General features: G+C 35.6%; 1 protein-coding gene across 1 annotated transcript in view; it reads left to right on the top strand.

The window, feature by feature from the left end:
* Positions 1–14516, top strand: part of LOC119840679 (E3 ubiquitin-protein ligase znrf2) — a 91764-nt gene that overhangs the window by 49322 nt on the left and 27926 nt on the right. The gene's annotated exons all lie outside the window — the stretch shown is intronic.

The following is a 14516-nucleotide window of genomic DNA, read 5'->3' as shown; positions in this document are numbered from 1 at the left end:
TGACAGATTCGAAATTCAAATGTAATATTTTTTTATAATTAAGTGTAACAGTATTTATGGCCAGACTAAGTAGATTGATAAGTTGTTTTCGTATGTTAAGATAGTTAAGAGGCTCTCTAGGCCCAAAGTCTACATTTAACCGCCGTGAATTCACTTTGACTGATCTTTAAAGCAGTGTTGGTCAGTGGTGAGAACTCAGTGGTGAGAACCTCGGTCTTTAAAAACGATCAGTCGGAGTTCTAGACCGGGCGAGGGTACAGGAAATAAATTGATTTATCAATTTATCTTCAGATGTGGATAACTTGGAACATAACCACTGCTTAAAACGGTGAAGGAAGACATCGTGAGGAAACCGGCATGTCCAACCTATGAGGGAGGCCTGTGTCCCAGCAGTGGGAACATGTAAGGGCTGATGCTGATGCTGATGCTGAAGCTGATGCTGATGAATCTTTAAATATATATTGTCAAAGAAACTTTAAAATGAAATATGTAAAAATACTACAGAATATAATTAGTCGATAGCATTGGCATTCATAAAACAAGCTAATTGACAGAATAAGACGAACAATATCCTATCCGACGTGCTCTTTATGTAATCTTTGATTATTTTTTTCCAATAGTAGCACAAAATTAATCAGTTTGTCGTTAGCATCGTATAAAATCCAGTTAAACCGTCGTCCGATGCTTCCTCGTCGGTTCGGTGTGTCTGATATTCACCTTGACGTTTCGTTTCTTTTTCCATTTGTACGCTCGCAAAATGCTGGCCTCTGATTGGTTGAGCGATAGCAATACAATCTACTCTCGGTAAAAAGTTTAGGACTTGCATAGGGGTTATTGAAGATAGACTAGTGTCGGGCAATTTTATGTTCTATTGTATTATGGATAAGGTTGATTTTTCAATAGGCTGATGGCGTTGTTGTTGTTTGCTGTTGGCATTATTTGTTATATATTCATGTGAATCTCTTCTGTTTTGGACAATTTGGGATAGCATTATAAAGTATCCTTTGGTAACTTTTAATCGATTGTTATTATGATAAAACAGAAATACCTATACCTTATAGAATGCTGTTTAATTTTGAAGTCAAAAGTCAATGGTATTTCACATTCATATCTCTTTATGTTAGAGCTTTTTTGTTTTCATATAAGGATAACCCGGACGAAGACGGGGCGAACGGCTAGTTAACTTATAATTCGTATACATGTAACATAGAATTGGAGATTTGGCTGGAAGCGGCGCGTACGCAAAACGAACGCACGCAGGCTTAAATACGAAATGAGTCACCACTTTATACACAACATGATATGGATTCAAGGATATCCCGGGGTGAGCGCACTGTGCAAATAATGCAGCTTTGTTGCCGATTTACACGAGATTCAAACAATAAGTCTGTCCGTTTAAAGTTAAACATGCAGGGGAAGATAATGAAAGCGTGTTGAGAAATAGTTTTCTTACTAAAATTATAAACGCCAACGTTTTAAAAATTGGATGGATGGATGTTTACTCTTTCGCGAAGAAACTACTGAGTAGATTTTCTTGGAACTTTACAAATTGTAGCTTATAAATCAGAATACGACACCAGCTATATAAAGATTGCTTGCTATTGCCCATGGGTTCGTCCGCGAATCCGCGCGGCGCGGCTAGTAAACATACAAAAAATAAAAAGTCGGAGTCATGGTAAACAAGTTCTCAGTAAATGTTAAGGATATATATAAATACATAATAATTTTATTAATAACTGTCGGACAAATTTAATTGAATAAAATACGTTACTTATTATATACCTATCCATGTACTATGTTATATCCATTCTACTAATATTATAAATGCGAAATTTTTTAAGGATGTGTGTGTTTGTTACTCTTTCACGCAATAACTACTGAACCGATTGCAATGCAATTTGGTACGTAGACAGCTGGACAATTGGAATAACATATAGCGAACTTTTTATCTCGATATTCCAACGAGATGGACGGACTTATGCGGGTGTAACCGCGGGGCGGGTGAAGCTAGTTAAAATGTAATTTAAGGATAAAAACCCGCAATTGTCTTGTCTTAAAATATTGCAAAACTATAATATATGTACATTGAACAACCATAAAGCACTTTTTATATTTAGACATAAACATGTAAAGCGTAAACAAAGAAATAACATCTAGGTCTCAGAATCAAGCATTTAAATAATATTGTTATGCTTCTGGTATAGTCGTGGTAACTCGACGGCTCGTGGGAACCAGGTTAGACATATCCGCCGCCTACTATACTGTACCTATTGCGTTTTTACCATCTGCAGTTTTAAATTAGTTTTTATTTTATAATTTCCCAGCTGTCCGCCCGTGGTTCATGTATAGCCTATGTCACTCAGTGAAGTTGCAGGTTTGTAATGGTGAAAGTATTTTCGAGAAGATTGGTCGAGTGGTTTTTGCGTGAAAACGTTACAAACATATAAAACTACAATTTTTCTGTTATTCTTAAAGCTATCCTTTAATTTATTAATGCAATTTATAGATGCTTGTAAATAAATAATTAATATTCAGTAAGGGGAGAGACGCCTTTGCCCAGCTGTGGGACAGCCATAGCTGATTAAAAAAAAATGAACGATAATTTATATTTTTTTCTATGTTTATAAATATTTGGAATATTTATAGAAGGTTAAATGTTTAATACTATATCTTGCACTCTAGAAATTGAACCGTGCGTTTCTTCCCTCGGTCCTCGCACCGAATAAATTGATATTTGTTTCTATCTACTTTCGTCAACTTGTAAGAAAATAATACAGTGAAGCATTTAACTCCCAAGACGTGTCGGCTAACGCGAGTAAGAACTACCAGTAGTCTAGAACCTGTGTTGTCGCTGTGTCTAGGCAACCAGCCTTTCGAATACGACGGTGCTGATTTAATGTGCGCATGACTGGTTCTGTCGTAACCACTGCAACGTAAGGATGCGCGTGCGCGGGGCGAGCTGTCTTCTATTGGATGAAGAAACTGTTGTGCCTTAACGTGCTATTAACCGATTCAAGTGATTAGTTCTTCACTCAGAGTTACTGATATAACTGTCAAAAGTTAATGCGTACGAGTAAAGCACCTATTCCGCGTGTCATATTATTCCTTGTATATTTTAAATCCATAGAAAAAACACCATAAGGTACAGCAGTCAATCCGGATCTAGCAACCAGAAAATTATACTAAATATTTGCTTAACGTGCAAATAAATTAGACCTCGAGTGTGAGTTGATGGCCCACGTGTTTGCATTTCGCACCATGTTTGACTCCAAAACATTTGTATAATTCATCATTTGTACACTCGTTATCTACTGATCAGTTGTAGTGATTATACGATGATATCTTTAAATATGCTTGCGCTAGCTTTGGTGACTTCATATTTTTTCAGAAATCCAAAAATGTTCCCATTGTATAGCATTGCATAGCAGATATGGGGCTATTTATCTATTTTTATGTGATATTGAATCAACATACGTAACGTTAGCTTCGACGGAGTGAATATTAGTGAATTGCTTTACATTCTTAATAAAGTTACATACGCAAAAATTTTGTGTTTGACTTTTAAAACGCGCGGTTGTGAACCACCTGAATTAATTGCGTATTCAAGTCAGTTATCTTGCAATACGAAGTTTTTGCTTCTGTTATAGGTTATTTTTAGCCGCCAGATTTATTAGTGTTTATATATTAGTGTGTTTAAGTAGTGTTTATATCCGGATCTTCTGACTTTAATTGCGATTCTATTATTTAATTATGGAATACTAGCTGCGCCCCGCGGTTTCACCCGCGTAAATCCGTATCCCGTAGGAATATCGGGATAAATAGTTGCCTATATGTTGTTCCAATTGTCCAGCTGTCTATGTACCAAATTTTATTGTAATCGGTTTAGTAGTTTTTGCGTGAAAGAGTAACGAACACACGCATATCCTTACAAACTTTCGCATTTATAATATTAGTAGTATAGGATTCTATTTCTTTATCTTTAGTTCAGAACATAGACGTTAGACACAATTTTTGTCTGCCTTCATACAAGTTGTTTTTATACACCTACATACGTAGATTTTCTCGTATGTATGTTTTACAGGTATATTAGATTATTGTGACTCACAGTATGTACAAGTTATCTTATTTATAAAATATTTTTTTTGTTACAGGTATGTGATTTCATTAGACGTCTTCGGTCAGTGAGTCCGTTTTAAAAATAATAATTAATTTATAATTCATATCTACTATGCGTTGTTTAAATGCATTTACTTTTCTCGTAGTGTATTTTAGCATTTTTCGTAATGCATGCGTTATGGCGCATTGCACGAATTATCTATTTATTCACGATATATAAACAGCAAACAAAGAAATTCAATATCTCCTGAAGTGATCAGATGGCCCGTAAATAATTCAAAGTGTTATGAAATTGCGCAGGACGTAACCCGATCAAATCTGATCTGCACTAGATCCATCCGGCTACGGTTCTAGACTCGAATTGTCTGTATCGCTCGATGCTATTCAATTTTTCTGTTGAGACATCTTTTGTGCCCAGTTGCAGGAAGGTAGATGTTTGAATTTTTTTTGTGGTTTCTTCAGAACGTTTTGGTTGGTAATATTTATAAGTTATTGTCATATGTCATCAGTATAATCTTTGTAGCTTCATGAAGCATAACTTTATCTGTATTGATATACATATATCGATGATTATATATACACAATAAAATATAGAATGTAGGCGATTTTGTGTGTGATAATGTATGAAATTGTATATACGAAGACAAAGCCCGAAGGATAAGGTGGTATCGTTAGTGTATAGATAGAAACATAAGCCGTATTATAAAAGCATTTCAATGCTATAAAACTAAAAATTAAATGCCGTACTATGTTAAATATATGTTGATATATTCCGCGTTTTCGTTTCTATTCACATTTTAGAGTAATACTAAAGCTCATGACATTTAAAGAAAATTTGGTAGAAAAATATATGGATTATCAGCAAATTACAGAGGAATATAATAGGTACACAATTTTTGAACTTCGAAAAGAAGATTAAGATTAAGACTCAATCCCAAAAGTACGGTGTTCGTTATTCTTCGATATCCGCCGGCATTAACTTTGTATTTAAATAAAATAGCTATTTGTTGCGACTGAATGTTTTCTATGCCGTAAAGATAATGCGATTATGTTCTATTTATCATTTTGATATGTATTATTATGAATAAAGATGTATTAATAATCTCAAACCTTTATAATAACACCACCTGGGAAATAATTAATGTTCTATAATAGATACTAGACAACCGACTTTGATATTTGTTTTATATCCCGGAGTGAATTAAAGGCTCCTTTTATCAAAACATGGATTCATTTAACTTGTACTAAACCCATGGCAGTATGTGTGACGAGTGATATTTGTTGATTGCCATCATGACTGACGCGGGTCAATTGCGTCGACATTTGTGTAGCAACAGAATTGTATCAGTACGTTGCTGATGACACGGCGTGTTGCCGATTTTGATAGCGCACGTTCAAGCATGAAGATACCAGGGTGAACATTCAGTTCACCCACGCGCCCGTGCTGAGATGCAGTAGGCCCTTCAGGCTATCATCGCGATTCGCCGCAAAACGAACGCGCTTTGTGATGTGGTCGCACACGGAGCGCCAGCATTTAGACAAAGTTACAAACAAGATTGAACGGGTATATGATTTTGAATGTTTGGTTTACACATTCCAATAATATCTTATCAATTTTATATCAAAACAAAAAAGCAAAAAAAAAAAAACAGTGTAGTGAAACTCCTTTTATTGAAGGCGATTGAGAAAAATTGTATACGCACGTTGACTTGATAAATATAACCAATAACATAGCAATATGAAAACACACACATTTAAATCTATTAGCATTGTATGGTTCATAGAATCTATATATGATTACATGTGGGGACACGACATGTGTATACAGATGTATAATGATGCGAGTTAGTCAGCGTGCGCGCAGATTATATCGGCGGATGTGGAATATAATCATAGTGTATAAGATAATTGCGTTCGACGTAATATTTCTTTCCTGGAAAACTGTTGCGATATTATAAAAGGATTTTTCCTGAATACATCACGTACGTTGGTAATATTTATATCATATCTATATTTTTTGTAATATCTAGATATGATAAAACCTGTATAAGCCTGGATAGAGAAAGCTGTTGCTAAGCGGGCAATGGGAAATATCACAAGCCCAAAATTTATTTTGTAAATAATTTAATGTATTGGACAATACAGTCCGTCAGATTTGAGTGGTTTTATTTTATAATAGAAATAACATATATGTGTAAAGTATTTTAACATGATTTATCCTACTAATATTATAGGCGAAAGTTTGTAAGGATGTGTGTGTGTTTGTTGCTCTTTCACTCAAAAACTACTGAACCGATTGCAATGAAATTTGGTACGTAGAGAGCTGGACAACTGGAATAACATATAGGCAACTTTTTAATCCGATATTCCTACGGGATACGGACTTACTCGGGTGAAACCGTGGGGCGCAGCTAGTTCATTATAATTTCTTAACACATAAAAGTAAAGCGGTGCAGCGTCTAAACTGTAAGGGTTACCTAGTATTTGGAAATTTCATAGGAAAATAATAACTCAGTAAAAATCTCAATATTTAGTAAATAGTAGTTAGATATATAGTAAGTTGGTTAAAAGGCATCAGTAGGCATTAGTAAATATTTTTTTTTGTTGAAGCTTAACCATCAAGTAGATAATATTAAATTAAAATTTTACTTAAAGCATCAGTACCCTGAAATTAGTACTAACACATACAAACTGACAACCGGCAGTGTTGTCTCGCGGCTGCGCATGACTCACCGCCCGGGGGCTACCAGATGCTAAGTTATGGCTAATTAAACACGGGGGACGATGCGTGTGCTGAAATAAATACGTAAATTATACTGTGGCGTGGCTCGCGGTGTCATGCGAGGGGTTTGTTATGGAAGAGGAGCAAAAATTATGGTGTTAAGAGTGATTTTTTACGGGATAATTCGTACGATTAGAAACTACATGACTATGGGGCAAATAAACGATATATCTGCTTAATAATGTATTATTATTAAGCATATTGTCGTCATAGTCGTCGTAAAACATTAATAAAAAATAGGTATGACATACGCGGTTGTTTGTTAAACTGAAAACTTAATTATTTATTTTCATTATTTCTTTATATACATATTTATTTTATATGCAGTTTAAACAGGCATTCATAGTCTTTCACCTACCACCGCTGGTGGCGATTCAAAGGCAGGAGCTAGTCAATAATTCCTGCGTAGGATTCGATCATAGGCCGAGTGCAATAAAACCAGTTATCACAATAAAGTCCTTGTCTGAAAACGTTACAATGTGGGGTCTTTGGCCGGCCATCCTGTGCACGCCGCGCCGTGCACTCGCACACACGCGTGAGATTGCGGAGGCGGTTCGATCAGGGTACTTGTAAGGAAATTATTGTATCGTCTATTAGCTATATTGTCTGTGATAGTGTTCTGTTTATTTGTCCAAATGTAGGCAGGTATAGAATCGGGTCGGGTTAAGAACATAATTTTCATTTTAAACTTAATGTCATAAAATAACTCTTTGGACATAAAGTTATGTTTATTATGTTGATATTTTACTAGGCAGTACGGTCGAATAGTGCAGCTTATTAAACAAAATAATATTGAAGTGAAAATTTATTAGAAAATATTTTGTCATTTTTTTTTCGGTAAATGATATATTATTATAAATAATGGGTTATTTTAAAGATATCACAGAATACGACATTATGCGCCCTCGTTGCGTGTTTACGAATAGTCAGTCCGATAGTATAGATTAAACATTATAAGTAACAATTATAATTAATTCAATAATAATTAACATTCTCTAACTAACGCATAGACACCGACTCTAAATTTCAGCATATTTCTCTTGTAATAAACATTGTATTCTTGCAGAATAACATACTACATAATTATAAACCGTGTAAATATTCGATGGAATCGATATGCGCGTACTGTTGGGGAGCAATTGTTAGTCGGTGTGCGTAAATGTACATAAAGTTTATTGTACGTCGTATTTGCGGCCGGTAGGCGCCATTCAAGGAGAGCCACTGTACCGAGCTTAGCGACAGACGGACGTGCAGTCGACCGTTACTGTGTTGCTGACGCTTTTTTTTTGTGTTTGGCTTCCGTTTTCGCTGAGGATATTGCAACGCTCGATAATTTGTCGTGTGTGATTGTATCCGGCTCGAAGGACCAATGTGTTAGCAGTGACATCCTATGTGATGTATTTATTGCAAGGTCTTCGTTATAATACACAACCTTGGCCTTATTTAATACATTTTTAAAAATATGAATTACAATTATCGCTTTTGTTATGTCAGTAAGTAGTTTAAAGTTTTTAAGTATATTGATATTAAATGCAAATTTAGAGTTTAGGATAAATCCTTAATGGCATATGTATGGGAATTATCAATGTCTGTTATAGACAATGTCTCATAAACAAAAGGTAGGTGCACAGATAAAACAATTGACCGTAAAGTGGCGACACAGTGCCATACATTGCGAACGCGGGCCGCTAATGGCCGGTGCGAGCCAACGACACCGCTGCCAAATTGTTTGCTGCAGCTCCCGGTCGGCCATCTTGTTACGTCACTACTGAACTATTATGTTATTGTGACGTTAATAGAGAATTATCTTATATTTAATATATTATGTACATTTCGGATAAATTTGTAAATAATATTTCATGCTAAATCATTTTGTAGGCAAGTCAGGTATACCAAGTTTGTCTCCTATGTATAAGTTGATAACTAAACGCCTGTCCAGGTCTCGATGAAATTCCTAGTATAATATTATAATATAAATTTATAGGTACTATATTTAAAATCGATAAACTTAAAGTAGGCAAGTAAACTCTAATAAATTAACAAATGTAAAACATCTTTTGTATCTTCCTTTACCATTGAAGTCGTCACATCAAAGTCACGATTCAATGTTGCCAGCATTGTCTCCCGCCGTCCGGGTGCGGGGTTCGAATCCGCGCGATTAATTTGATCCCATTGTTTGTGGACTCGTTAATTGTTTCGCCGTTCAATTGTGTACATAAAACAATGCGTTTATTTCAAAGTATGTTTATGGTTATATTGGATATTGTTTTTGGATTAATTCAATCTGTTTTATTGAAATGTAAATTGTTATTATAATGTTTCAAAATAATGTATTATACTCCTAGTAACGCCATCTGTTGAGCTAGGCAGACACTAAGCGCTGCGTTCACTATGTACCACTGTCTATGTAGGTACACTTCTTCTTTTAAAATTAATTGTCAGTGTGGTAGTGATATTCATATGATTCAGTACATTAATTAATCAAATTGCTATTAGAAACCGCTATTTCAAGAAAAAAACTCTGCGCTCCACTGCTACCTGAATGAAAGTAACATATAGACAAACAAACACTTTTGCATTTATAGTATTAAGTAAATTGTAAGACCATTTTGTTGTATTATCTAATAGGAAACGTGTCCATCGCCGGTTCGCCGCGGTTTCAATTGCAACCGTCTGCGCATGCGCAATCGACGTCCCAATTTGTGTGATATTCAGTTTCCAGTGAGAGCCGGTTAAGAGTATTTCTTTCATTTGTATACCGGAGTTGGGAAAAGTAGATTCCGCAGACGGGAAGCGGGAATGATTTCGACACGAATTTTTATACGGAAAGACAATTTACTGCGCGAGAGAGAACAATGATGTAATCTACTAAGAAAAATGAACATTGATCAGGTTTTATCTTCTAATATATAAAATTCTCGGGTCACAGTTTTCGTTGCCATACTGCTCCGAAATAGCTTGACCGATTTTGATGAAATTTTTTGTGCTCATCCGGTATCTATGAGAATCGGCCAACATCTATTTTTCATACACCTAAATGTATAAGAGCAAGGCAGAACAAAGTTTGCCGGGTGCAGCTAGTTATATATAGGAACCATCCAAATGTTTGTAACTGAAAATTAATATATCGAACGATATATTTTTCATTGTACTTATTATATTTTCTTACTAGCTGCGCCCCGCGGTTTCACCCGCGTAAGTTCGTATCCCGTAGGAATATCGGTATAAAATGTTGCCTATATGTTATTCCAGTTGTCCAGCTGTCTACGTACCAAATTTCATTGCAATCGGTTCAGTAGTTTTTACGTGAAAGAGTAACAAACATCCATACATCCATACTTACAAACTTTCGCCTTTATAATAGTAGTAGGATTTTAAGTATACATTTTCGTGTCTATTGAGAGAGTTGCGTTACTACTACAATAACAATAAGGAACGTAACATTTCCACTGTAAACAATCGCGCCTAGCAACCCACTAGTTATCACTTGGCGCCCCTTGATTACATTGCACGCGACCCCGGTGCGTGTGCCGTCACTAACGAACATTTTTATACATTGAATGCTAGTATTCTATAAGTAAAAAGAATAAGAAAATAAAAAGGGATAAGCCCATTTTTAGGGTTTAAAACGGGATCCTATTGCTAAGGCTTCGCTGTCTGTTTGCTTGTCTGTCTGTCATCAGGCTGTCTCATGAACCGTACTAGTAAGACGGTTATAATTTTCAGAGATGATGTATTTCTGTTGATGCCATATATTGAATTTTGTTGATACGGCTACCGACTGTCAGCGAGACATTAAACCCGGCCTAAGTATTTGAAATCTATTTTAAGCTTATGCTATTTACTTACGTTATCTAAGGGCACACACGTGACTGCTATCAAATCTCCCGCTAGTGGCTTTGATATAATTAATATATCAGTTTGTTTACACCGCGCATCGAACCCGGAACTTTGAGTTTGCGCGTTATCTTATCTCTAATACGCCTATTGCTTTAATTTTTCCCATTTCATTCTAAAGTATTAATGAACTTGAATTTTTGGGTTAAATTCGTAATATCTACGTCAAAAAATCGAATTTTGTGTATTCTTCTTGGAGGTGGTGAAGGTGTTTTTATTAGAAAGCTTATTATAAAAAAAATTGTTTACTAAACCGTAGTATATCTATAATGTTAGTTACATTATAATATATATATTAATTTTCAAAAGGTTATGATTTAATTTCTCGCACCTAGCCGAATTCACTCAAATTAAAATTTAATTTCAATAATTATGTAATACAGTAACGAAAAATGGCACTAATTGAAAGATATTATGAGAAGAACAATTCATGTGTAGGTAAGTGGGTATTTGAAAATAAAGTTTTATGAAATTTCATGTATAAATTATATTTGAATACGAATATTTAACATAAATATATATACACCAAACCCTAAATTATACCATACGTCTAGACTAGATCCAATTTATATTAGTGTTAATCCTTCTGTGGCGAAATTGTCAGTGTGTTCACTAATTTGAATTTCACGCAACATCGCTTGGATTGCTGACTCTAAAGGAACAAGTTATCTCCGTACGACACGCGTCTCAGGTGAATTGCGAAGTCTAGTTGAGACTTATCTTAATTTAATAACAAATATGGCGGTTGCGACTTGAAAGATGACACGTGAAAGATGTCACGTGACTGTGACTGTGATCTTAATTAAAATTTTATGGTTTTATTTCATGTAGCTAATAGCGAGGTGGTGGTTCGACTGATGGTAAGTGATCACCACCGCCTTTGAACAATTGCAGAGGTATGTCTTATGGCCTCTGCAAATGTTGAAGGAGTGAAGGTCGCTTTCCCACTCACCGTACGATACACAGTAGCATGCTTCTGCTTCACGCCAATCTTTTGTAGGGGTGTGGTAGTGCCCCGGTGCCAGTGTGGCCCAATGCGTGCCGAAACGTGCCTGACTCCCACATCTAAACGTCAATGCCGATAAAATATCTTGCATTGAACGTTGGGAGTTAAGGTCAAATAATGTGAGATTAAAATAAGTTTTTGCTCAATAGATACTATTTATAGATGACATTTGAACATTAATTATAATTATTTTTTTATATATATCGTTATATGTATAATTATTTATTTTTCGTCATACAAAATAAAAAGTAACAGATATGCTATAAATAGATATAAATTAAATAATTTTAGTCTAGTACGAAGTCTAGACCAGCGTTTAGAGGTCACTTCACGTCACGTCAGCACACATCAAGTGTTTTGATTGCGATAGCCTGTCGATGGCCGATTGTTATGGAACGAGAATTATTTTAAATCGTCTTCAAATTGTCAGAACTTGATGAACGAATTTGAATATGGAACCGCTCGGAAGGCACCAGCTATCAAATAAAAAAAAAAAATCTTCAAAATTGGTTTACCCTGTCGAAAGTTCTGTGCTAACAAACACAAAAATGTTACAGTCGAATTGAGAACCACCTGCTTCTTTAAGGCGATCGAAAAGCGGTGAAATACATAATTAGGGTTAATAAATATTGTTGCGAAGGATAAAAATAAAATGACACGAAAAACATGTGTTCTAAAAAACGATTCATATTTTCCCGCGCTTTTCACATAAGAGTTACCCGCGGGTTGAAGATACTGAAACAAGTTTTAGAAGTGCGGATTAAATTCTATTTTCTACTTACGTTTTGTTATTTAGAAGAACTTTCAAAGAGGTGCTATATTCTCTCTAATACACCAGAAAGGAATATAATACTAGACAATTTAGGCTTTATTAGCGGTCTAAATGATGATGATATTTGCCTGCTGTGTTTGTTAAGCAGGCCATATATGATTGTTTTTTAAAATTGATACTGATGTTTTGATTTAGTCGTCGATAAACCAATGAAATTGTATAAATAACACAATATCAAATTCATAACAATACAAAGGTGTGTGTAATTACTTCTGAAATAATCAATAAAATTTATCACTAAATTTGTATAGATCAGCGATAGATATAACTTCCAGTAGCAGTAGATATTATAACAAGTATATTTTAAACATTGTCCAACTGATTTGTTTATGAAGACTACCGCCCTGGTACAATGGTTAATTCCTGATTGCATTTCACGACTTAAAATATATCTCGCTCTGGCAACACATGTGTATGTGGTAACATTTGTATGTGGTAGTCGAGCACGCTTCGGCACGAATTGGGCCAGCTCGCACCGGGGAAGTACCACACCCCCACAGAAGACCGGCGTGAAATAGCATTCTGCTGTGTTTCGTTCGGTGAGTGGGGGAGCCGGAGGCCCATATCCTTTTCCTTCCCCTTCCCAGTCCTTTCCTTTATTCCTCTCGCCAATCCTTTCTTAATCATTCCCAATCAAGTCGGCAATCCATTTGTAGAGGCGTAAGGTCTGTAATCGACTTTACGCCTCTACAAATGTTCATGGGCGGTGGTAGCGCTTACCATCAGGCGTCCCACCAGCTCCATTGCCGATTGTGACATTAAAAAAAAAAAAAAAAAAAAAAACAGAATATCACTTACTAGTCCCTAAAAAAAATCAATCAGGGAAACACATGTGAAATGACACCGCCCCATATTACACAAGCAGACAAAAGACATCACACGGATACGTCCAATTATTGTAAGAATAAACAAGTGTCGGTAGTAATAGCATACGTCATAAATCAGCAGCCTATAGCGGCAGCTGGCTATCAGGCAATAAATCCGATAGGTCTAGACCTCAATCAATGAACCTGGCCAATGCGGAGATCATCGAACTTGCGAGTGTCGTTGTAAATATTTAGGTTAATTAAATAAATAAATATCTTACGTGAAACAGATTCATGAATTTTTCTCGTTTATTGGTGATGCATTTCATTCAGTTCTTCAAGATTTATTCATTTTCAAATAAAATTCAGCTTTCTATAGTTTATTATTATAATATACATCGTTGTGTAGTGTGTGATATATTTAAGTTTAATAGACTCTTCTATGAGTGTTTACGCCACAAAGTACCATGAAAGCGAAGTGTGAATTTCCAGTCTTGTCCTGCAAAGTATAGCATATACGCTCTTACATAGAACATAGCATCTTCCTATAAACTAGAATCTCTTATAACCTGTCTCATTAGTCACCCCCAAAACTTCGTACACGAAAATTTACGCCGAATTTTTAAACTCTCCAGTCAAGAGAAAACGTCGAAACTATCTGGGTCAATAGTATGTAGAGCTGTAGTTGTAGCTGAAACCGTGGAATTGCGTACAATTTGCGGGAACAAAGAGGCGCTAAACGGCCACGGGAGGGCCCTCCGCTCCGAGATTATAATGATCTGTGATGGTTGTGCGGAATGGCCACTGTTGGTGCGCGTTGTTCGTGTATTCGAAATGTATGATAATTTAGATTAGGGACTTGTCTTGTTTCGTACGATTAGTGGTAGGTCAGGTTAGCAATTTATTGCATTGATTCAATTTTATTTGGTGGTGGGGTATCTAACTTCTGTCTCACATTAAAAATGGCAAAGGACAGTGCATATTCTGTGTTACCTGTAGCTGTTATATACCTAGTCTTGCCATAAATATTGTAATAAAGAAAAAAGAAAATTGTTAACTGCAAATAACATTTATTAC

Source organism: Zerene cesonia, chromosome 7 (genome assembly GCF_012273895.1).
Source record: "Zerene cesonia ecotype Mississippi chromosome 7, Zerene_cesonia_1.1, whole genome shotgun sequence".
NCBI lineage: Eukaryota > Metazoa > Arthropoda > Insecta > Lepidoptera > Pieridae > Zerene > Zerene cesonia.
The sequence above is the reverse complement of the archived record's forward strand: the minus strand, read 5'-3'. Positions and strand labels throughout refer to the sequence as shown.